Here is a 24,991-nt window from a genome sequence, read left to right on the forward strand (position 1 = left end):
TCTTAGAACAGCGTGAGTCCTGGCTTCTTTGGATGGAGCTACCAGGAAGAGAAATTATTCCACGACCAGGTCACACCAATCTAAGTCTCTGGTTACTGTGTAGCTGCACCCACATAGCCCAGAGCAAAATAATGGCACCTAGGTGACCCTGGAGGCTGCACAGAGTTTTGAAACGCCAGGATGACGAGAAGAGTTAAAACTTCAGGGTGGTGATTCAACTTTCAATACAAGAAGGCCAATCACAGAATACTAGAACTGGAAGGGATCTTGAGAGATCATCCAGTTCAGTCCCCTGCTCTCATGGCAGGACCAAGCATTGTCTAGATTATGGGTTCTCAAACTGGGGGGGCGTGAAGAACTTCCAGGGGGGGTGCAAGGCGACCCAGCCTCCCCCCATCAAGTTTACTGCCTTGCTCAGTTCCTTTATTTTTTTTGCTGCTATTTCGGGGGGTGGGGGGGAAGGTAGGGTTTTTCAAAAATCAAAAAGGGGGGTGTGATGCTAAAAAGTCTGGGAACCACAGGTCTAGATCATCCCTGATAGATGTCTGTGTATGTCTATCTATGTAGTACTATATCCTTAGTGCTATATTTTTATTGTTAGCGCATGGAATTACTATCTATAGGGATTTTATGGAACAGTTTGGTTCATGTAAGACTTTTAACTTCATTTGATTCTACATTTTCTTTCACGTATGGCGCCAGCCCCCCAACCAGCACATGTTCTGTCCTTGGTAGGGTTGGGAAGAGTAGAGCCCCATGCCAATACACAATTTGTATCCGCAGTCGCATCTGTATCTGCAAAAATGAGTCTCAGCTATCTGCATTGGCATCCGCGGATGCAGGTATCCATGGATATCTGCCAATGTGCAGGGATCTGAGGAAGGGATGAAGCTCTGAGACTTTGTCTAGTTTGAAAAGTTTAGTGCACAGCGGTGGCAGCACTTTACACTCAAAGTGTAGCCCCAGTACAAGCGCTTGGAGAGAGCTCTCCCAGTGCCAGGGGAGGAGACAGCCCATGCGGGCCCCTGAGCAAGGGGAGAGGGTAAGGACTGGTGCCACACTCCTGGAAGGGGCAGGCTGGGGCAACCAGCCCTTTGCACTGCATGGAGCATGATATACCTCCCCCTCCCCAGCCTTCATCGCTGCCCAGAGCATGCAGTATCCAGCGTTCTATGTAAACCTCCTCCTTGAGCTAACAGAGCTGAGAGCGTGGTTTCCAGTGCTGTAGCCTGGTTCACACGGGTGCTTTATAGCACTGTAACTTGCTGTGCTCAGAGCGGGGGGGGGGGTTCATATCCCTGAGCCAGAAAGTGTTGTGTGAAGTGCCAGAGTGGATTTAGCCTTAGTCTGATGACGATGCTAGTGGGAGGTTTCTTAGAAGTCAATGTTGCTAAATGTCAGGTTACATGGTCCAGCCCCATACCCCCCTAACCTCCCCAGTTCAAGGTTTTGAACTGGTTAAATAAGTGGGACTCCAAACAGTTACACTTTTTTTCCCCCCTTGCTGTGGGTTGTAAAATATTCTCATCATCCCACAAACTGCAGTGAGTACAGAAGGCATGGAATGCCTTTCCTACTAAGCCTCACTGATTCTAGCTCTTCTATAGGACTCGAGCAGAGAAAAGCCAGTTTGTTAGTGTACGTCTATACGGACTGATGCCTCCACGCCACTGCAGCGCCTCTGATGAAGATACGCTATAGTGCTCTCCGGTGAGCATTCAAGAAACCTTCTCTGTGAGGGGCGTAAGCCATGCCGGCAGGAGACGCTCTCTCACCGACATCATGCTGTGCACTCGAGTGCTTATGTCAGTGGAGCTTATGGCACTGGGGGATGTGGAATATTCACACCCCTGAGCAATTCCGCCAACATAGGCTGTAGCATAGACACATGGACTTATGGTACGATAAAGATAAGTGAGAAGAAGTTTTGCAGGGATCCCAAATGCCTGTTTGTTTCATCTTTTCCCAGCTCACCCTCACGGTGCACAATGGAACTCTGGTTCATAAAGGCTCATTGCTGCACAGCCCTGCATCCAAAAAAATAAAACCTTTGAAAAATGTGTTTGAGAAGAGGCTGCATAATCTAGTAGTTAGAGGAAAGGCCTGGGAATCAGGAAGTGCTGAATCAGCATTTGATTACCCCTTCTGTTCATTCCCTTTGGGTTCCTGGCATTGGCCATTGCCAGAGGACAGGACATTGGGCTAGATAGATTTTTGGGTTGACCAAGTATGGCCGTTCTTAACCCATGGCAAGTTCCTTGGGCTCCTTGTGCCAACATTTCTATGCGGTGTAACTTCCAGTTTTCTAATAACTTTCTTATCTAGCTTCTCAGCGGGTGCACGGACAGTGTATCATCAACAGATGATACCAACCTGGGGCCTCTGGAGCTTAGTGCATGAGCCTCTACCACCCGAGCTAAAAGCCAGCTGGTTCTCAGCTAAGGCTGTAGTGCAAACTCACTCTTCCACTTCAGGTAGTGGTTGGGCTACAAGTGCAGACAAAACTTTCTTCTAAGTAAATATCACATTTGGAGTGGTTCAATTAGCATCGGTTCTGGCAGGGATATTGTCAGATTTTCCAGGGTAAACTGGCATGGAACGAGCCAGCATGTGGATGAGAAATGACACAGCATGGCAAGAAGGGAGGGTGGTGACTCCATCAGACTCTGTATTGAACCCTGCACTGCGGATTGTCACTAATGCTACAATACAATGCCCCATGGATGAGATTTACAACCCAACATCCCAAACACTTGGGATCGTTGCATCTTCCACAGCCCCCTCTCCAGCACTATCTTAACACCCTGACCAAATTCCAGTTCAAAGACTCCCTTAAAATTTCCTGTGCAGTTTAAATTGAATACAATATTCTACCTTCTTGGTCACGATTTTCAGAAGAACCCAATGTCCCAGTTAGGCCAAACTCAGGGAACCTTCTCAAAAGAGCTCAGAATGCTCAATACTAAACTCTTTTGAAAATCTGTTCTCAAATTTCCAATTTCATGGAAGTTGTGTCCACCAATGGCTCTTAGCCAGGATGGGTAGGAATGGTGTCCCTAGCCTCAGTTTGCCATAGGGTAGAAATAGGTGACAGGAGAGGGATCACTTAATGATTCCCTGTTCTGTTCACTCCCTCTGGGGCACCTGGCACTGGCCACTGTGGGAAAATAGGATACTGGGCTAGATGGACCTTTGGTCTGGCCCAGTATGGCCGGTCTTATGTTCTTAACCTTTAGCAGGATTTGTACATCATCTACAGCAGTAGGACAAGTCCCAACGTGACTCATAATTAAAGCTGTATGATTTCTTGTAGTTTTTCTGAAAAGATTAATTGGGGGCATTGCAGAAGTGATCTGGTTTGTAAAACCTTCACAAAACTATAGGGTGAGCCTCTCTCATCCAGCACTTTCTGGTCTGGCAACATCCATGGTTCAGTATGATTGTAGTTAGCCGGATATTCACTTATCATGAGTGTGGCCAAGTTTCCCACGGTCCCATAAAGTTTGTTTACAGCCACCAGCCCTGGCTCTCAGCGTCCTGTGTTATGTAGCTTTAATTTACCCCTAAATGTCTTCTAAAAGCCCAGCAGGCAGTGGAAGAGTTGGTCGTGCTGCTAGACAATATTGACTTCTCGTGGTCCAGCAAATTCTCTTGTTCGGCACCAGTCTGGTCCCAAGGCTGCTGGACTAGAGAGGTTCAAGCTGTATTGTCTTCAAGCAGAAACAATATGCAACACTTGAAATTTGCACATCATTGTTGAGAATGAATTTTAATTAAAAAAGAAAGTGGCAAATGTTGAGTTGGGTTTCAAAACAAGATCCTTTTGGGCACCCCTAGTGTCAATGAGGGGTAATAAGACAGGGCAGGAGGAGCACAGCATGCTCCTTGGGAGTCGTTCACGTGCTTTAGTCCCCACCTACTCTCTGCTCTCTCCAAGTAGTTGCTTGCATGCAACATGTACACCCTGGGAAACTGCTGTGACTCGCAGTTAAATCAGGTGAGAGTCATTGATGGAACTTTTGCCCTCTGCGAGATAGGGAAACTGTCTTGCTCTAGCATGCAAAGACTGTTCAGGTGGAGGAAATCAATTTGTGATTCCATAGCCATGAAGGAGGTTTAGCAACATATTGAGGGGCACAGAGAGCAGGACAAGGTACAGACAACGTCCTGGACACCCACTCCAACTAAGACAGTCCCCAGTCATAACCTTCTTTGTGGCGCTGGAATCGGCCTTCCACAACCAAGAGCAGGAGAATGTCCAGGTGTGGCAACTTTCTCATTTAACACTTTCCCGCACAGGTTTTTTTAAATCACATATAGTAAGCATGGTCAGCGATGGACTACACATATCGTCAACAAACATGCACGCAAAGCAAAATGTCGGGCCATGCTTTAAAAATAAGCAAATCCTTTGTTTTTGTTTTTTTTACGGTGAATGAATTTTCATCTGTTTGTAACAGATATTCCACTAATCGGTATGTCTTGTGGACCCTCATAAAGTAACACTAAAGTATGCACCAGAGTGATGAATTCAGTTGTCATGCATGTAGATTTAGGCTGGAGTGTTGGAAGCTGCTTGAAGGAGTTAGGCATCCATTTCCTCTTGAAAGTCAATGCAATTTGGGAGCCTAAATCCCTTAGGCACTTCAAATCCCTGCTTCATGGTCTTAATAAGACTTTTGAAAAGTAAAGCGTGCATTTAAGAGACAGCTACATTAAATCATCTTCGCTCTGCCCCCAACTCCCGTTATGTTCACAAGTTTTATTAAACCCTCTCAAAGAACAAAGAGAATTGGGGAGGGCGAATGCCTGATTCACTTGCTACATCTGAAAACCAACTGAGGAGAGAGAATTCATCTCTGCCTTCCAGCCCTGTTAATACTGTTTTGTTGCTCACAAGCTTAAAGAGAAAAAAAAATCAAGGCAATGCAAGTACTAGATTATGTAGAGCTCAATTTTAAAACCCCTGGGAATGAAGAGAGGGCAAGCCACAAGTTTAATCATATCTGGGTTGAAGTGGAGTCCCTCTGGCTATGAACTTACATTCTATATGGGTATACTGTTTGGTTCTAGAATTTTTAAGCTTTAATTTCAAGTTAGCATTTTCATGGTTGTTGTCTGTCCACGATGCACCCAGTAATACAGAATGGCATTAGGACACACTACCTCTTCAGCTGGTACAAAGGGGCTTCCATTAACAAGATTAGACTGTGTCAGATGTAGCATGTGCAACTGGTTTTCTGATGATATGGAAATAGGATCAAGCTCCCAGCAAGAGGCCAACACAGCAGCTTGTGTAGAGGTAAACTGCAGGTCTCTCCTAGGAAGCATTTTAGATGATAAAGTTTACTTTTAGGTTCTTAGCGCATGGGGTTCTCAATAGGGATGTGAAGGACTAGTCGATTATCTGATAGGTTTGTCAACTAGTCGCTTCCCTCCTCCCACGCTTTCTGCCTCCATCACAAAGAGGCAACAAGAGGAGGAAAGAGAAGGGGGTACTTCAAAGGGCAGCGCTGCTTGAAACCTGGGGCCAAACCCCAGGCTCCATGCAGCACTGCTGCTTTGAAACGCCACGTAAAGCCTGGCATCAAGCTGCATGTGGTGTTTCAAAGCAGCAGTGCCGCCCGGAGCCTGCGGTCAACGATGGAGTCCCCAGCTGACACCAGACTCCATGTGGTGCTTTCACCTTTGAAGTGTAGTAACAGCTCTAGGGCAACACTTCAAAGGCAGAGGTGCCCTATTTGATTAGTCAATTAGTCGATATTTAACATCCGTAGTTCTCAAATTTCATTGCACTGCAACTGTAACCCACACACCTTCTGCATGTGGTGTAGGGTCCCATCTAGTGGCACTGAGAAGACTTAGAGAGAGAATAATGAGCGTGCTCTACAGCCTTGGCTGAGAGCCTGCTGGGTTTTAGCTCATGTGGTAGGGGCTCATTTTCTAAGTTCCAGACGGCCTACGTTTGATTCCGCTCACAGCTGACTGGAGTCTGTCAGTGTTACACAACCCCCTTCTGACAATAAAAGTTACTATATGACCCCAGGAGAAGGAACTGAAGTCAAGTGCTCACCTGAGCCCTACCATCCCATATGTACCCTCAGGCTTTGTTGTAGGGCTTAGGCATCAGCTTTGGCCCCAGGCTCCAGCAAGTACCCACGCCAACCCTGGTGACCCCATTAAAAAGTGGTCATGCCCCACACTTGTATATCTTAGATCTGTTTTTGATCAAAGAAGTTAGAGCAGAATGGAAGGAAATAAAGCTGCCCTCATGGGTTACGGGACTGAGTTTTGGAAATGCCGAGTGCCTACAAATCTCATCTTAGTCCTGGGAATGAGAAGTGCTTTGCACCCTTTAAAAATAATAATAATAATAATAATAATAATCAGGCCCCATATAGTTATATTAAGGAATCATCATGCAAATTGACAAACACTTCATATATAGATCCTGATCCTGCTAGGTGTTGAGCATTATTCAAATGGGAGTGGAGGGCTGAGAGGAAAATTGTTCAGTATCACTCCCCCATTAGGCCTGAAGAGTGTTCTGCAACCTGAGGTGCACGAGAATACGGGCTCCAATTAGTGCTTCGTGTAACGATGGCATCAAGTGCCAGTTCCCGCAGTTATTCTACAACAGAGAGAGCAGGGCTGATCAGTTTCTCCAGACCGTATCTATGCTTTATGTTAGACCCACACACCCTATTCAAAAGGGATCTCACTGTAGAAAAAGAGCATTGATTCCTTGTTGAACAATACCATTGCTATTGACTGTATGGGTAGACCACACAAAACCATGGGCTGATTATGGAGCAGATACTTCCAAAATTTTTTCCCACATTTAAAATTCCTGAAATGACTGGGTTGGAAAGGAATTTTCACATTAAACGCAATGGGACTTCAGCAAGGCGTTTGCCAGAGCAGACTAGCATCGGACCTGAATTTCTGGGTATGTCTAGACTACATGCCTCTGTTGGCAGAGGCATGTAAAACAGGCTCCCCAACATAGTCAATGAAGCGGGGATTTAAATATCCTCGGCTTCATTAAAATAAAAACGGTCACCACACAGCAGTCAAGATGCAGATTGGTCGACAGGGGAAGCCTTTGTCGACCTCTCCCTTATGCCTCATGAAATGAGGTTTACAGGAGCGGTTGACAAAGGCTTCCCCTGTTGACCGATGTGTTTTGACTGTCGCGTTATGCCAACGATCAGCTGAGCCGGCACAGCATGGCAGCCATTTTTATTTTAATGAAGCTGGGGATATTTAAATCCCCGTTTCATTGACTATGTCGGGTAGCCTATTTTACATGCCTCTGCCGCCAGAGGCACGTAGACTAGACATACCCTTTTAGAAGCACAATAAGGCACCAATCACGTTCCCTCTGAAGTGAATGATGAGACTCCCATTCAAGGGGCCTTCCACACAAGTTCTCACAAGTCTATGACCTGATTCTGGTTCTAAGCACTCTTCTTCCCAGCACCTAGTAGTAGTCTGCTAAGTCCAATGGAATTATTTTTGAAGTAACACACTGGAAGCATGGACCCCTAGATGCAGCTTAATACACACATGGTATTTTTGGTTAGTTTGTGTGAAATGCTATATTTGGTTTTACAATACTGTCAATTATACATAGCTGGTAGTTTTGCTGGTTGCTATAAATCAAGATAAATTCTCACTAGCCACTAGACTGAGTGCATTAAAACACCCTCATTGTCAGGTCCCAGAGCAGATAAAGTTTGGCACACTATTATTTGAAAACAATTGAAAGGATGCAATTAGATTAAGAACAAATATCTATTCTGGGAAGTAACCTTAGAATCCTTTATCTGGCTTCTAAATATGGGTCACGTGACAACTGCATGTGCAAAAAACCTCCCTCCCTCTCAAGAATGCATACAATTCTCATAACATTTGCATTCTTGTCACTGCTCTCCGTTTACAAAGTCTGTCAAGAATAGGAGGCATTCATAACCCTGCTTTGCACTGTTCAGGCCTCTTCCAGCTGAGACTCTCAGAGAATTGCACCAACATTACCAACTAAGCTTTACAATTGCCCTTTGAGGGTGAGCCTCTCCCCATTTTACACACGTGGAAACGGAGGTACAAAATGGTGAACTGACTTGGATCAAAGTTGCACACAAAGAATCAGTAGCAGAGTTGGGAATAAAAGCCTCAGATCGTGTAGCTTTCAATCTTCTACGCTACCCCCTGGACAACTCTCCACCCCCCACCCTCCTGTTTTTTAATTATACATAAAAATGAAAGCACGCCCTTGACGGTCCTCTTCACCATAAAGTAAGTGCATAACACGGCTTCTTTAAGTACAATGCCCTGTCAACATACTTCACTTCTGACCAGTGCCCTTCTTTAGCTATCAGAGGGCCACTAGTCCTCTAACGTTTATTTTTAACACAACTGCATGTTGCTCCCAGTCCATCACAACTTCCCTTCTCTGTAGCAAGGGGTTTTTAAAAGCTGATGACTTTATTTGAAATATTTAGACAGACAGAATACTACTATTAAAGACATCCACAAACAAGGAGACAAAACAAGGACGCTGATCTCCTAGGGTATGTCTACACTACAAAGTTAATTCGAACTAACGGACGTTAGTTCGAATTAACTTTCATAGGCGCTACACTAGCGCTTCGCTAGTTCGAATTTAATTTGAACTAGCGGAGCGCTTAGTTCGAACTAGGTAAACCTCATTGCACGAGGACTAAGCCTAGTTTGAACTTACTAGTTCAAATTAAGGGGTGTGTAGCCCCTTAATTCGAACTAGTGGGAGGCTAGCCCTCCCCAGCTTTCCCTGGTGGCCACTCTGGGCACCACCAGGGAAACTCTTATGCCCCCCTCCCGGCCCCGGAGCCCTTAAAGGGGCACGGGCTGGCTACGGTGCCCGTGCCAGGTGCAAGCCTGCCAGCACCCAGCCAACAGACCCTGCACCTGGAATGCCATGAGCCAGCCACCCGATGCCCCCCAGCCCTCCGCCTCTTCCTGAGACCAGGCTGGCGGCTCTTGGGAGCCTGGCCAGGACCGCAAGAGGCGGGCACCTGCCTGGTCTAGTGCAGACATCGTGGACCTCATCCACGACCTCCGCACTAGGCACAGGAAAGTGGCCGTCTAGGGCAGGAGAACTGCCAGCCTGGCCACTCAGGAGCAGGTTTGCATGAAAATCAAGGTGGTCCACTGAGACCCCCGACCCTGAGCCCTGAGCTTAGAATGGCCGTACTGGGTCAGACCAAAGGTCCATCTAGTCCAGTAGCCTGTCTGCCGACAGCAGCCAACCCTAGGTACCCTGGAGGGGATGGACCAAAGACAGTGACCAAGCCATTTGTCTCGTGCCATCCCTCTCCAGCCTTCCACAAACTTTGGGCAGGACACCTTTTCTACCCCCTGGCTAATACCACTCCATGGATCCAACCTCCATGACTTGATCTAACTTCTCTTTAAACTCTGTTCTAGTTCTAGCCTTCACAGCCTCCTGCAGCAAGGAGTTCCACAGGTTGACTCTTTGCTTTGTGAAGAACTTTCTGTTACTAGTTTGAAGCCTGCTATCCATTCCTTTCCTTTTGTACCTCTAGTCCTTCTATTATGGGAACTAATGGAGAACTTTTTTTTTGTATGCACCCTCTCCACACCACTCTTGCTTTTATAGACCTCTATCCTATCCCCCCTCAGTCTCCTCTTCTCTAAGCTGAAAAGTTCCAGTCTCTTTAGCCTCTCTTCATATGGGACCTGTTCCCAACCCCTGATCATTTTAGTTGCCCTCCCCTCTCCCAGCCTCTCTCTTCCCCTCTCCCACCTCTTTTTCCCAGTCTCCCCCCGTTTTGTTCAATAAAGAGAGATTCTATTTTTGACCACACGTTTTCTTTATTTTGTACATCAGGAAGGGGGGCTAGGGAAGGGTAAGTGGAAGGAGGTGAGGGAGGAATGAGGTACGTGCCCCCGATGGGGAGGACTGGGCTGGCTCTGCGGGCTTCTCGGGGTGGAAGCTCTCCTGCAGCCCCCCAATTACCCCCTCCCCCCGGATGGCAGCCTGCGGCAAGTGCAGCCGGGCTGATGGCCGAGTGCTGTGATGTTCCGCATGGGGGCACTCAGGGCACTCCAAGCCAGGACTGCTTTGCAAGCGGGGAACCCTGAGAACTGTCTGTCTGGGGTGGGGGTCGGGACCCTTTAAGCACAGCCCTCGGCTAGCCTGAGACAGCAGCTCCACACTCTAAGTCCTCATCTGATGCCCTGCCGGCACTGCTTCCGGCCATCCTTAACCTCTGTTCAGGGTCCACTCTGTGTGGACATGCTAGTTCAAATTAGCAAAACACTAATTCGAACTAGTTTTTAAGTCTAGCTGCGCTAATTCGAATTAGCTAATTCGAATTAAGTTAGTTCGAATTAGCGCTGTAGTGTAGACATACCCCTACTTACAAAAGAACTTTCGGACAATGTGAAACCTAAAGAGAAAGGGCATTGAGGCTACAGTCTGGCAGATAAACAGTGACACTTGGAAAGTAGGTGAGATGACAGCACTAAAAAGGATATGGGTGACTGTGCCCTTCAACATGACTCCTTTTACTGAAGAAGAAACCTGACTGGAGCAGTAAGGATGTGTAACCCATGCATCTACCGGTGTGGTTCGCTGTCCCACGCAGTGGCACTTAACCAACTTAGAGAGAGAAAGAAGGGGATTCCTCTACAGCCTTAGCTGAGAGTCAGCTGGCTTTTAGCACAAACTGTAGAGGCTCATGCACTGAGCACCAGAGGTCACAGGTTTGGTACTGTCTGTCAGTTTTACAAATGCACCTGAAGAAGTGGGTGCAGGAGTCTTTTGCTGCACTGAAGTTCTGATCAGCTGCCTAAATGAGTGTCTGCGTCTTCCTTCCCTCCTGACCCTTCCTGAGTGCAAAATCACCATCATGGCTATCGACTTTAGAGAATGGCTTAGAGCTCAGCATGTGCAAAACACAGGCACGCCGCGGTCCCATGAAGGGTCAATTTAGCACTTTATCTTGAGGTAGGTCAACAAACGTTCCCCATGGGGCTGATCACTCAGATGCTTGGTTGGGACCTGGGTCTGGCCTCACATTCAGTGGTTTTATGCTGGTCTAAGTCCATTTTCAAGGCAATTTACTCCTGATTGGCACCAGCAGGTGATCACAACCAGGCTCCGGCAGATAAATTTCACGGCATTTCCTGTCCTCTGTGTGGGATGAACCTCTGCAGTGACCGTTGCCACAGAACGGAAAGGTCTTTGGTGCGCTTTGGGGTGAAGGGAGGCATGGAGACAGGAGGTATTATCAATGCAATGCAGCACAATCTGCACTGGACTGGAAATCAGAAGAACTAATCTTGGCTCCACTACTGGCCCATTCTTTCATTCTGGAAGCCATTTCACCTCCTTGCTTCCCCTGCTATCGTGTGTCTGTCAGGTGTATTTAGATTGAAGGCCCACCAATGCGCAGGACGACGACTAAGGGGGCATCTGCCTTAGGGTCCGGCCATTCAAAAGGACCCAGGAGTCTTGGCTGTTGCTATTGCAATAGTGGCAGCAGTTAGAGCACCAGGCCCTTTAACTCACCACCAAGACCCACAGGGCACACTCCGAGCAGTGCTGAGGGCTGCCTAGGTGAGGCTACCACCAGCCCCATCCCTTCTTCCAGGGGGCATGGAGTCAGTGACCGCTCCCCACACCTTGCTCAAGGGCCCAATGTGTGTCTGTCAGCCCCACTGTTAGATAGGAATGGTCTCTCACTGTATGTATACACAGTGCCCAGCTCACAAAGGCCTTCACACTGCTATAATGTAATACCAAGACAGTGAAGAGTTTTGTCTGAGAAAGGCAGAAGGAGTCACCTTTGAGATCGTCCCTACATGAAGCCACAGAAAATCATATTTGAAATATTTTTCCAGCTCAAGCGTGTCTGGCTCATACACGCTCACAAAACCATCACCACCAAAGGCAGGAGTATGGCAGAACAATGAGTGTCAACAAGACCAGCGCTGTGAACCAGCTGAGCTATAAGATTAAAATGCTGCTATGATGTATCCATCCTTTACTCTTAACGAAGGGTATATCTAGACTACATAGATTTTTTGAAAAAAAACCTGCCCTTTTTTCGAAAAAACTTCACCCGTGTCCGCACTGCAATCACATTCTTTCAAAATTAAATCGAAAGAAGGGGGGGGGGGTTCGACATTGGCAAGCCTGAAATTACGAGGAAGAACACTTTTTTCAAAAGAGCTCTTTCAAAAAAAGGTGTATGTGTGGACGGAGAATAGGGACATTTTTTGAAAGAAGAGGCAATTGAAAAAAGCACAGGTGCCTTAGTGGCCAGTCTGAGAGTTACGAACAGGGCTTTCTTTCTAGAGAGCGTCCATGCAGTGTGGATGCTCTCTTTCGAAAAAGCAGATTGCTTTTTCGATCCGGTTTTGAGGTGTGGATGCTCTTTCAAAAGAAGCTTTCAATCTAGATGTACCCTAAGAGGTTTCTGCCACCATGAGCTTCTTGTGGCTTGAGAAATTCAAGAGGGACTTTAGCACTGGAACCCGTGTTTAAAGCCAACACTGGGGGTTTCATGGAGGAGGGAAGAAAATGTGCAGCTGGTAATCCGAATGCTTCTATAAAAGCTGAAATGAATTTCCTTTCCACACAGACGTCTGGGATACACAGCGAACACCTAGTCATGCAGGGTCACACCAGTCAACACCATGGTTGAAGCTGGCAGAGTAATTTCCTTGTCTAGCAATGGTTACATTTTGCAAAGTTATTACCATTCAAATGTCACTTGGCCAGACACGCAGCCCCCCGATTGTGCTAACAGTATCCTCAGCTGTTGGGTTTGTTCCATCGGGACCACGGCCGTTCCACGTATCCATAGCAACCAGCATTTATGCAGAGAAATTCCCATATGAACAAGACGGGGTGGAATTCAGACACTACTTCAAAAATTATTCATGAAAAATTAACACCGTGACTCTGCCCCCAGCACTGCACGGAAATCGCCAAGCAGGAGACTTTCCCTTTTATTTCCCCTTTGCCAAAGGTGTTAATTGCGAGAGGGGGAAGGGTGCCGTTTATTGGCATTTTCATTCGGAAATGGACTGAAATTGGCATGGTTCTACTTCAAAACTGCTTGTTGGAAGAAAAACACACAGTGACGGGGGACAGAGCAGTTGGCATCTCACCATCCACCCAAACAGCCATCCACCACTGCTCTTAGAGAATCCTCAAGTTAGAAGAGACCTCAGGAGTTTATTGAATCCAACCACTATTGAATCCAACCACCTGCTAAAACCAGGACCAATACCAACTAAATCATCTCAGCCACAGCTTTGTCAAGCCAGGACAAACTGCTAGGGATGGAGATTCTAGCACTTCCCATTCCAGTGCTTCACCATCCTCCATCGTCTTGTATTCCTCTACATTCAGCTCACATTGCAATTTAAGCAAGACTAACCTCTCTTATTGCCTGCTGTAACTAAAGTGACCTGGGTCAAACCGAGCAAAGAGCAGATCGGGGTTGTAATTAAGATAAAGGATACTCTTTTGAGATTGCAGATATAGAAGAACAGAGTTATGAACACCTTGGATGTCTGTAACACTGAACAAAATATTACAGCTATTCTTTCAAAAGTGCATGATGGAACATCGGTTTAATGCAGCAGAAGAAAAATCCTGCTTTTAACTATTTAAATGAAACAAGCACAAAAATCATTTCCTCACTTTGCCAAGTGTTTAACAAAAAACTCCCCTCCTTTTTAAAGTTGTTTAAATTTAATACAGTACTCTGCTGTATTTGCTGTGAGTGTGCGCTTTCCTTTCTAAAAGGGGGGAGGAGGTGCAATTGACCAGTGAGTTCATAGTTGAGGTTCTGGTTCGCTCTCACTTTTGGACTGACTCAAAACCAGCACTCACCCTGAGTCCAGGCTTGCACTAAGTAGAACTACACTTCATGTTCATCTCACAATCCTTCCCCCCCTTTGTATTTTTTTTTAAATAAAACCATTTAAGGCCTTATCCTCCAAAAGTGAGCTATTTATTTGAAACCAATGGAGGCCTGATAGCAGCATGTTATGCCAACAAACCCTAGTCGTCTGGGGGCAGAATTGAACCTCAGACCTCTGGAGCTTAGTGTAGGAGCTTCTACTGAATGAGCTAAAAGCCAGCTGGGCTAGCAGCTAAGGCCATAGAGCAATCTCACTATTCTCTTTGGCCTGGTTTACACTAGAGCAGGAAAGTCAGCTTAAGGTATACAACTCCAGCTATGCAAAATGCATAACTGAAGTCGGCTTACCTTAAGCCAAGCCTTAGCAGTGCCCTGGGGGAGGCCAATGACAACAAAAGCTCCCATCGGCTTTCCATACTCCTTGCAAGAGGAGGAGTAGGGACTCTGGTGGAAGCTGCCCTCAGTGTTCGATTTAGGGGGTCTATACTAGGCCTGCTAAACCAAACGCCAGAAGATGGATCTCCAGAGCATTCCCCTTCCAGTAAGTATAGATGTGACCCTACATGGGACAGTGAACCACACTCAGAAGGTGTGTGAGTTACCCAAGCTGTTCAAGTGTTAGTGTGTGAGACTACACTACCAGCTGGTGTTCAAGTTATAACACTGTGACAGCTTAAAGGGAACACACCTGTACACAGATCAAGCCTACAGGCTATTTTTACAAAGGAATTCAGACACCTGTCCACATTTTAGATGCCTAAACACCTGTGTAAGAGGCATTTCCGTTCATTCACTATCAGACTTCCCTCCCCAGTGGGCAGGGTTGTTGTAGGGAGTAGCGTGAGAGGCCGTAGACCAGGCATCGAAAGAATAGTCTTTTGAGTGAACGGTGTTGCCTGCTGATTTCCCGCTATAGAGGAACAGGTGACCATGCTCACTCTGTGCTGAAGCCTGAGCTAATCAACCCCTTCTGTTCCCTGTTCAACAGGTGCTTGGTAGTTCCATTGAAGAAGAAACAGCACAGAAAAACCAACCTGATTTGTAGGGAAAGCTGCCTGCCCTTGAAATCCCTGTAGCACACAACGCACCTCCTGGGAAGTCTATTATCTCGCTAACTGTAACACTTCAGCCAGTTCATGCTAATGATTTTCAGGACAGTTTCATGCTAATTTAGCCACAGAGCAAAGTGTGTAGAAATAACAGTCTCCTCACCCCAGATCCCAGTGGTACAAGTCAGCTCCTTTTGAACTCTTATTTCCTCTACATCTATATTTGTTCGTAATGCACCGATGGGTCATTGAGAAACAGGTAAGGTTGCTAGCATGTACGATGCCCTTTTCATCCCCCTGCAACTGGCTGGCTAGATATTAAGTGTGACTAATAACTTCTTATTGCATCTTCTCGGCAGCTGCACAGCACGGAACCCAGGCAAGGTATAATTTGGAACTGCTTTCCAACATCAGAACTGCAACATGTAATTACAAGCCAGGGGAGAAAAACAAAGAGTGGGAGAAACACACCAGGGCAACGTGAGAAGGCACACAAAAGCCTCATCAACACTATAGCTTCACCCCCACAACACATCCTGCCAGAAGCTACCGGCCTTTGCTTTCAGAAATCTTTTGTAAGGGTCTCCATTTTTAAGAAAAAAAATGCTTTAAGGAGGCCTGATTTTCTGAACCTTAGATTTCCAGAAAGCTCTGAACACTTGCTGTTATGCCCCCCCATGCTTTATGAAAATTGGCTTATGAATATTCATAAGTCAAAACCACTTCATGCAAAATGGGTGATGTCATCACTTTAAAGGTTGTAATCCGCTGAATCTGTAGATCATACTGGTGCGTATATATCTTTCTTGTATGTGAAGTTAGAAATATTAAGTGGAAACCTGTTTTATTAATTAGTCCATGTATTCTAATAAAAGCTATTAGTTTCATTGCTCTGACAACGGTTTGGTCTTTCTGAACTACACAAATAGAAAGGGTGTTAGGAAAAAAACCAGTAGGCTAAGATCACATGCCCCCATCCTAAAAGAAGAGCTGGACGGGAAATGGTTTTTTCCATCTCACAAAAATTTCTGAGATTCCAAAACTTTGCCATTCTGCAGCAGGACAAAACCCAACCCCGCCCACCACACACACAGGTTAGCACACTCTGCTGGGACATGGGAGACCAAAGTTGAAGTCCCTGGTCAGATTCTCTCTTCTGAAGTATCTCCCTAGCAAAACTTTAAATAAAACAGATATATTGTTGTGAAAAGTTTTGACGGGATGTTTTAAAAGAAGGGTCATTTTAACAACTGTGTAACCACTAAAAATTTTTTGCAATGGTTGCTAGGCTACCCTGGGAGTGGGGCTAGCAGCCAGTATGCTCCCAGCTGTCCACCCCACTCCCAGGAAGACGCCTGCCACTCTTTATCCGTGGGGTCCTAAGCTCCCTGCGGACAGAGGCTGCTCCAGCATCCCACACTGCTCCTCTGATACAGAGGCTGCAGCATGGGATGGTAGACAGGAGCTGGTCCTCATGGTGAGGCTGGCAGCAGGGGGGGCCAGAAATGACCTCCCCTGGTCCAGCAAAATCCCTCATCCTGGACCAGTCAGGTCCCAAGGGTGCCAAACCAGGGAGGTCCAACCTGTAGCAGTCTTCAAGTACTTGCATCGCTGCCAAAAAGAACATGGCAAAAAGTTTTGCACACAAGAGGCAATGGGTTCAAACTTCAGCACAGCAGATTCAGAATAAATTTCAGGAAAACTTCTAACGGTTGGAACAGATGCCTCGGGAGGTTGTGAAAACTTCTTCACCAAAGATTTTCAAAAGGAGGCTGGCTAGCCCTCTGTCGGGGGTTGTTTAGACACAGAAAATCTTGCTTCTTGGCAGGGGTTTGGCTTAGATAACCCAGGCAGTATCTTCTAACCCTACGGTTCTATGATTCTACAATCATGCAAAGCCAACTAGAAGTTCAGGGTTCTAAGCGCAATACAAACATATAGTGGCTATCCCAAAGAACCCATTCATGAATCTTGGCTATTGGGGAAGGTTTCCCCGAGTGACCCCACTAATTTATATCCTGAAAACAGGAGGCTTTTATATTGCTTCTATAGTGGTCTGTTGCATTCAATGTCAAACACCAATATTTAGTCATGGAAAAAACTTCACAGCAAAGCAGGCTTGTTCTGCAAGATTGCCCTCCGCCAACTCAGAACAATGTGGTTTTTTTGCATAGCTGGCCACAAACATCTGAAGCGGATTTTACACTGTAAACAGGCACTGGCAGTAATAACTGTGTTTTCTAGAGGAAGAACAGAGACTCAAGCAAAAAAAAAAAAGAGCAAGAAAAGCAGAGAATGACAACAAGATTGAGAACCTCAAAAGGAAAGAGGCTTAAAAAAAAAAAAAAAAAAAAAAGCAAGAGATCGGTAAATATTAGGGGTCTAATCCTGACCCCAGTGACACCAATGTAAATCTGGAATAACTTCATTGGTGTCACCACATTTAATTCAGATTTACACGCATGTAATAAGAAGTGGAACACAATGCAAAGGGCTGAGTTCCCCCTTCATGGGGGAGCTCACTGATGGTAAAACCTGTTTCCCAATTCCATAGCTCTGACCCCAGCCAAGGGCTCCAGGGAAGAGGCAAGGGGCACAGTTTTGGTGGTTTTGAGGATGCATTAGTGGGTGATGGTGAGTACCTCTGTGGGGAGCTGGTTCCATCCCATGAGTATGTTTCCCCCAGAGGCTGTGGTTTCATCAGCCCCCCCGCCCGCCCATCATCACCTACTCCTGTTGGCGGCAGAGCAAGGAAGGCATGTTGAAATCATGCACTGGCATAATTATGAATGGACAGTGTTATTTCTACTAGAAAAAATCTGGGGTTGCTACTGGAGCATGGCTCAAAAAACAATTTCAGTGCAACTCCTATTTTAATCCAACGTCTCCTGTAAGAAAACAAAGCTAATCACAGAGGTGGTTGGGAGAAGGGAAAGCCACAAAAGCAGCTTCCTTCCCCATTTCCAGGCATTTCAGGCATCAAGATTCCTGTTCCTTTGCTCTGACTGATGCAGCCAGTGTTAGGGTAACTGGCTCTCACTAAATGATCCAAACACTTCACTTCTCACTGAAAGGGGATAACTCTGGGGTGCTGCTTCACAGCAATGCAATAAAACAGGCAGCGAAGGAGGCACCTGCATTCAACTGAAGCCACAGGGGAATTTAGGGAGACAAGAGAGGCTCCCTCAAATTGAGAATTTGACCAGGACACTGAAGCCAACGGGTCATCTTCCTTAAAAAAGGACTTGTTAATTACCACGATTGATCAGACCTCAATTTTACTGCTCACCCAAAGCACAGATGAATAAAAAGTGCAAAGGCAAGAGACCACAGCTCCAGATAATGAGCACAGTGACTAAATGCATTTAAAAATAGCTTATTCATTCAGATGTTTCTGTTTCTATACAAACTTCTATGGGAGTTTTAGGCATTGTCTGCCCCCGTTGAAGCTAAATTTCATAGTGAAATGTTATGTATATATCAAATGACAGAACAAACAGCTGAATGATTTCAATGTACTCCAGCAATGTCCATCAGAGTATCCTCTATCAAGCTATGTATAATACATTGCTGTTTGCACAGTGCTTTGAAAGCATGGCAACCATCTCACAATAGCCAAAGGGGTAAGTTAGTTAGCTCTCTCTTCCCTATACAGAGATCAGCGGCTTCATTCTACTTCTCGCTACACCAGCCTGGTTTCAAATAGTCAGATACTCTAATACCTAAGGGTTAGATGCAAATGAGATCTCCGCATTGTTTGGGAGATACTGGAAAGCAGAGGAGGGGAGTCAAGAATTTAGGGAAAAGAGTCTGATGAATTTCTCTATCCAGCATGGGAAGGCTGCACAGAGCACAGAGAAGTGGCAGCAAAGCAACACACACCAGGTAACTCAAGGATTCACATCCAAGAGGTAAACTCAGGTCAGTTGGGATACCTGCCTCCCCCCTTCCCTTCTCCTATTTATTTCAAGTTTTCATATCCCCTACTCATAACTCCACTCATCTGAAGAAGTGGGCTGTGCCCACGAAAGCTCATGATACCATCTCCATGTTTTGTTAGTCTATAAAGTGCTACCAGACCACTTGTTTTTTTCTGTAACAGACTCACTCAGCTACCCCCTAAAGCTGCCTTCACACAGGTTGTCTGACATCGGAGCTAACACAGATCTTGCTTGGAGCCCGAATTCACTCAAAGCTCTTGTTCTGCTGAGACTGGACAAAGTTCTTACCTTTGACAAATTAGAAAAATCTGCCTTTTTGCCCCCTTTAACATCTTAGGATGCTCATGAGGGCTGCTGAGTGAGATAAGAGTATATGAAATTCCTGTCCATTACACTATCTATGCCTACACCTCCATTCTGCCTGCATGCTCTGGGCATATGAAAATCCCCTCCCATAAACAACCCTTGAACTATCTAATACACACTTCAGCCTACCTTTGCCTCTCACGTTTAAGCCATGTTTATCCCCTCTGAAATTCAGGTTCAAGATTTTTCAGTCTCCTCTATCCCAGACAAGAAGGTCCTCCATGTGAACAGGGAATACGGAATTAAGTTCTCAAAGACCAAAGTAACATCCAGGGAGCTCACCCCGGGACCTACTGCTTCCAAGGATGCGAGGCTCAGACCCGTCCCTAGCCTTCAGCTGCAGAACAAACACAAACAGACGTTCCCAGTGTCCAGGAGAAAAAAAAAAATGCAATTGCTTCAGAAGATCCGCCCCCCCACATGCAGCTTTCTCTGGCTTACACAGAGCTTTATTATCTCCCAGTGCCACAGTGGATGGGAGAACACACAATTCCATTTATTAATAACTGCTCCCCCATTCCTCGGTCTCTCCCTTTACTCCCCCCATCCCTTCCAACTCTCTGGATTTCCCTCATGCATAATGCAGGAGACATAGTTCTTGACACTACCCACTCTGTACTCGGTGCCTCGGAGTCAGCTGAGAACAGGCTTAAGTACCAGCCAGGGCCTGTCCCCATGTTCCACACACTGCAGGCCAGAGACACTTGCACGGCAGGTTTTCATTGTTCCTAATGCAGCCTCGTTCTGTTCCAGCCCTTTTTATAGAGCTTTGCAGTGATAGGACAGATCCGCAGTGCACGCTTCTAACGGACGAGAAGCCAGGAAGTTCTGCTCTTCTCATACAATAGCACGAGTCCACTGAGGCAATAGGTTTTCAGCTCCATTACACCAATATATTTGGCCCTGTGTATCGCAGAATAGCATCCAGCAGTTTAATGCCGATTACTAGCATCATTTTAATGTGGATTTATTAGGGTCCTACCAAATTCATGGTCATGAAAAACATGTCACAGACTGAAATCTGGTCTTTTCTGTGCTTTTACTCTGTACTACACAGAGAACACCAGCATTTCTCGAATTGGAGGTCCTGACCCAAAAGGTAATTGCAGAGGGTGGGAGGGGTCACAAGGTTATTTTAGGGGGGGAGGGTAGTATTGGAGAGTGGTGATATTTGGGGAGTGGGATTACCCAGCTCTCAAGGCTGCGCTCCGTCAGAAGCGGTGCAGAAGACTGGCAATACCATACCACTCTTCCTTCTATGCGGCTGCCTTCAGAGCTGGGATCCTGGCCATCAGCCGCTCTCCAGCTACCCAGGTCTGAAGGCAGTGCCACCATAAGCAGCAGTACAGAAGGAAGGGTAGCAATACCACAGCCCCCACTCCTCCTACAACTAGAGCCGGGGTTAGGGGTGGGTGAGCCGGGCCATTTTCAAAGGGCCACTGACAGAGCCCAATGGAAGCCCACTCGGGACATGTGGCAATTAAAAGGGCCACGACTGTCTACCTTTTTTTTTTTTTTGGCTTGACAAGTTCCCTGGCGGTCACCCAGGGCTGTCAATAGGACTGACCCTTCCTACACCACCACCATGGAGATTTAAATAGCTAAAATAATGAAATGTATTATTTTTAAAGTCCTAGGATTGTGAAATTGACCAAGACAGACCATTAATTTGGTAGTACCCTAGTTATAATACTACCTTGCCCTTCTGTAGCACACACAGATCCCTAAGTGCTTCATAAATGTCAAGTAAGTCTCAAACTACCCGCTCACCACTGACATTTATAACAAATACCATTTACAGAAGATCAATCTGCAGCACAGATGGCAATGTTGGGTGTACAAGGACATAATTAGAGAGGAATGGACTTCTAAAAGGAGTTGGTGCAGAAGTGAAGAACAGATCTCCTTACAGTTCACTAATCTAACTATTTAATCATCCTTCCTCATCCCTTTACAATATTGAAGCTCTCTTTACTGATATTAATAGGGACTCACTACTATGCAAAACAGATATAGAACTGGTCAATAACCCAGAATTCACAGCTCAGATAGGGAAAAGAACCTTCTACTAGTTTAATAGGATACCTCTGGTTTTCCAAAGGCAGATGTGGTGCAAACCAAACATCCAACAGAACTGGAAGGAGAAGCAGCCAGCCAGACTGCTGGCAAAACCAGACAGAGACAAGGAAGATGTGAGGAATACAAACACTAAGTCTGGCATTGGAAGTCACTGGAGATGGAAAAGGTCACAGACACAGACACACAGTTTTCTAGATGATTTGAATGCCCTATTAAGAAGCTTCAGACACATGGAAGAAAAATAATCTAGCCCCAAACCCCCAAACAACCTTGCTATATTTCTCTGCACAAGAACTAGATGACATTCTAGAACTGTTGGCCACATTCTAGAAGTGTTAACCAGCCACGTCCCATTTGCTGTAGTGTCTGGCTGGTGAGTCTTGCCCACATGCTCAGGGTTTAGCTGATCGCCATATTTGGGGTCGGGAAGGAATTTTCCTCCAGGGCAGATTGGCAGAGGCCCTGGAGGTTTTTCGCCTTCCTCTGTAGCATTGGGCACAGATCACAGCTGAAGGACTCTCTGCATGTTGGGTCCTTCAAAGTATCTGAATGCTTCAATATCTTTGATATAGGTGAGAGGATTATTCTAAGAGGGGTGGTTGAGATTCTGTGGCCTGCACTGTGCAGGGGGTCAGACTAGATGATCATAATGGTCCCTTCTGACCTTAAAGTCTATGAATCTATGAATAAGGCTGCAGTCCTTAATTCACAACCCTTTCCTCATGCTTTTATGCTGAGTTTGTCATTGGCAGTATCTCTCAACAAGAGAAGGTCAGAGAGCCCAATTCTCTTTTTATTTATATCAGTGTCACTCTGTTGCCCATAGCAAAGATGCCTTTATGGACAGAAGTATGAGCTGGAGGAAAATCAGGCCCAGCATCAGCTGTTCTATTCTTCTGCACCACAGCAGCTTTCTGCCCAATATCTACCTTCCACCCCACAGGTTAAACCTCTCTAGTCCAGCAACATCCATGGTCCAGCATGATTTTAGTTATCAGGATGGCCACTTACGCATGTGTCCAAGTTTCCCACAGTCCTGTAAAGTTTGTTTACAGCCACCAGTCCTGGCTCTCAGTGTTCTGTGCTGTTCTTTAGCTCTGATTTACCCCTCAATGTCTTCTCAGAGCCCAGGAAGCAGTGGAAGTGTTGGTCATGCTGCTAGACAATATTGACCTCCTGTGTTCTGACAAATTCTCTAATTCGACACTGGTCAGCTCCCGAGGGTGCCAGACTAGAGAGGTTCATCCTGGACATAATGGAACTTGGACAAGATGGTAGGGAAACCCCCCAAAACTCTGGTAAATGAATTCCTTGGCCTGGAAGAGTGGTCCCCACAAAACTCCTTCATGTGACTAACTCCGGCCCTTACTGTACAATTCCTGCTTTTCTAGGCAAATCACGACTCTGCCTTAGCAATGTGTCTACAGTAGGGATGTTAGACACACCGTATTCCTTCCTATCAAGCCCCTCAGATGCCAAAGGATTTCACCATGTAGTGGCCACACTACTCATGCAAAGGTAACACGAGTTGGGAGGACACCACATCACATTCTTTTCAACATTTTGAGTTGACACATGCAAAGTGAGGTTCCCGGAGCAGGCTAGACTAGCAGCCAGGGGATGGCCTTATACTCACATGAATCCCAGGACCAATGGGCATTGGAGACCTGCTGATCTCCAAGGATCTGAGCTCAGGGTTCAGCCATGTGAGTCTCCATTCCATAGATCTTAACAATCAAGCAGCCATTGGCCCTGTGCCATGACTAGACACTAACCAACTGTGCCACCCAACCTGATCGGATACAAACTGGAGTGTCAGCTGTTCTGAGCAATATTCAAATTGCATAGATCCACCCACAATGGCTGTACCCTAGATACAAGTTTCCACCGATCAGCTCCCTGCTGCACACCTCTTCAAAATCCAACCAGGCTCTTCACTCAGGTGTGTACACTGCACAGCTTTTAGCGACACTGCTGTGTCCATGCAGCCGGGTCACCAGGGACATCCCTAGAGGGGCGCTAGGCCTGGGGCAACTCCCTCGCCACAGGCCCCGCCCCTGCTCTACCTCTTTCCCCAAGTCCCACCCCTTTGCCCCTTCTCCTGAGCAATGTGAGCCAGGGACTACTGGGTGGCCTGGTGCAGGACAGCAACAGGGGTCGCACAATTAAGTCATTTGCCAAGTGCAGGGCCTGGAGCAACTGCCTGAAACAATCCTACGGACCCGATGGCAGCATAAACACTGTTTGTCAGCACTTTTGCTAACAAAAAAACCCCTCTCCCCCACAGTGGCTGTGTTTGCTTGGTCTGTTGGGGAGCATGCCTGCTGACCAAGCACTGTTGATGCTAGTACTTACCACAGCAAAGCTTCTGTCCTGGGTGGGGTGGTGGTTAAGCATCTGCGAACAGCCAGGTGATTCTTGCTCCCTTCCTTCCCGGCTTTTCAGTTCAATTTCACAGACCCTAAAAAAGGGAAAAGCACATAGACCCTTATATGCACAGAGGCATTTCTCACTACTATACTGAAATGTGGCCGCCTGTAGGGTGATGGATGGTAACTAGGTATGGACAGTTACACAGAAAGATACCTATCAAGAGAAAAATGTCAGAAAATTCGTACTCATACAAAAAGCACCATGCAATCTTTAAGAGCTGCACACCGAGATTGACTCCGTTTCTAAGGGCCCACATTGCATGGTGGGGAGTTCACTTCATCAAGCCCAGAAAGAAAAACTGCCAGAGTGAATCTTCTAGATTGTTTACCAGTAATAGAGATAGAGCCACGTTAGTCTGGTAGCTCCCCCAATTATCATCCCTAATATCGTTATCTCAGACACTAACCTCTCCTTCTTATCCCCCCCTCTGTTCTAAAATCTGATTTGTCAATTTTGTGTGTGTTCACTTTTTTATAATTGTATCTCTTAGGTATATATGGTCTTGCCAATTTTCTTCCACTATTTGATCTGAGGAAGTGGGTCTGGCCCATGAAAGCTCATCACCTAATAAACCATCTTGTTAGTCTTCACAGTGCTGCATAGTCCTGTCTTTTGTTTACCAGTAGTTCTGGAAGTGAAGTCTGGCAGACCCCCTAGATGGCAAATAAGGAAATAGTTGAACATCTAACAAAAGGTCCAGTTCGTGGTGCTCCAAGGGCAAGCACAAACTCCATGACCTTAGCAGGAGCTTTATCTTACAGTGCTTGAGACGAAGCCTGAAGTGCAAACCATTACAAATACTAGTGAATCTCTGGAACTGGCAACAAACAGGAATTAGAACACCTGGCTTTAGTAACCGGCATCAGAGATCTGTTAAAGCCTTTGCTCCCTGTTCAGCTCAACAGCTACAGAGCAGCATTTTTAGTGCTGTATTTATGCTGGCCGTGGACAGAGAAACCAAAAAACAACTCACTTGGAGCTCTGCCGGGGGCTTGGTCCGGAGAAGCAGAAAACAATCTATTCTCTTCTTGTAGGGCCAACACTCCTGACTCCTGAACACCAACAATCTTGATGGCACGGTTTTGCTCAGCCCCACCAAGAAGCTCCAATAGCCGCTGACTTTCACACAAAGTCTTTCCCGAAGTCCAATCACCAGCCAGGCTGAAATCTAGACAGC

General features: G+C 46.2%; 1 protein-coding gene across 24 annotated transcripts in view; it reads right to left on the reverse strand.

Annotated features, from left to right (window-relative positions):
• NFASC (neurofascin) overlaps positions 1-24,991 on the reverse strand; it is a 209,342-nt gene that overhangs the window by 153,592 nt on the left and 30,759 nt on the right. For 22 of the 24 annotated variants that reach the window (XM_089773610.1, XM_089773620.1, XM_089773617.1 and 19 more), the window contains one exon: positions 23,737-23,842. The exons of 1 other annotated variant lie outside the window; for it this stretch is intronic. The gene's annotated coding sequence lies outside the window, so the exon portion shown is untranslated. Of the gene's footprint in view, positions 1-19,431; positions 19,640-23,736; positions 23,843-24,991 lie in introns of all 24 variants that reach the window. One more of the 24 variants, XM_089773603.1, reaches the window with a different exon arrangement.

This window comes from Pelodiscus sinensis, chromosome 27, assembly GCF_052426305.1.
Source record: "Pelodiscus sinensis isolate ZL-2025 chromosome 27, ASM5242630v1, whole genome shotgun sequence".
NCBI lineage: Eukaryota > Metazoa > Chordata > Testudines > Trionychidae > Pelodiscus > Pelodiscus sinensis.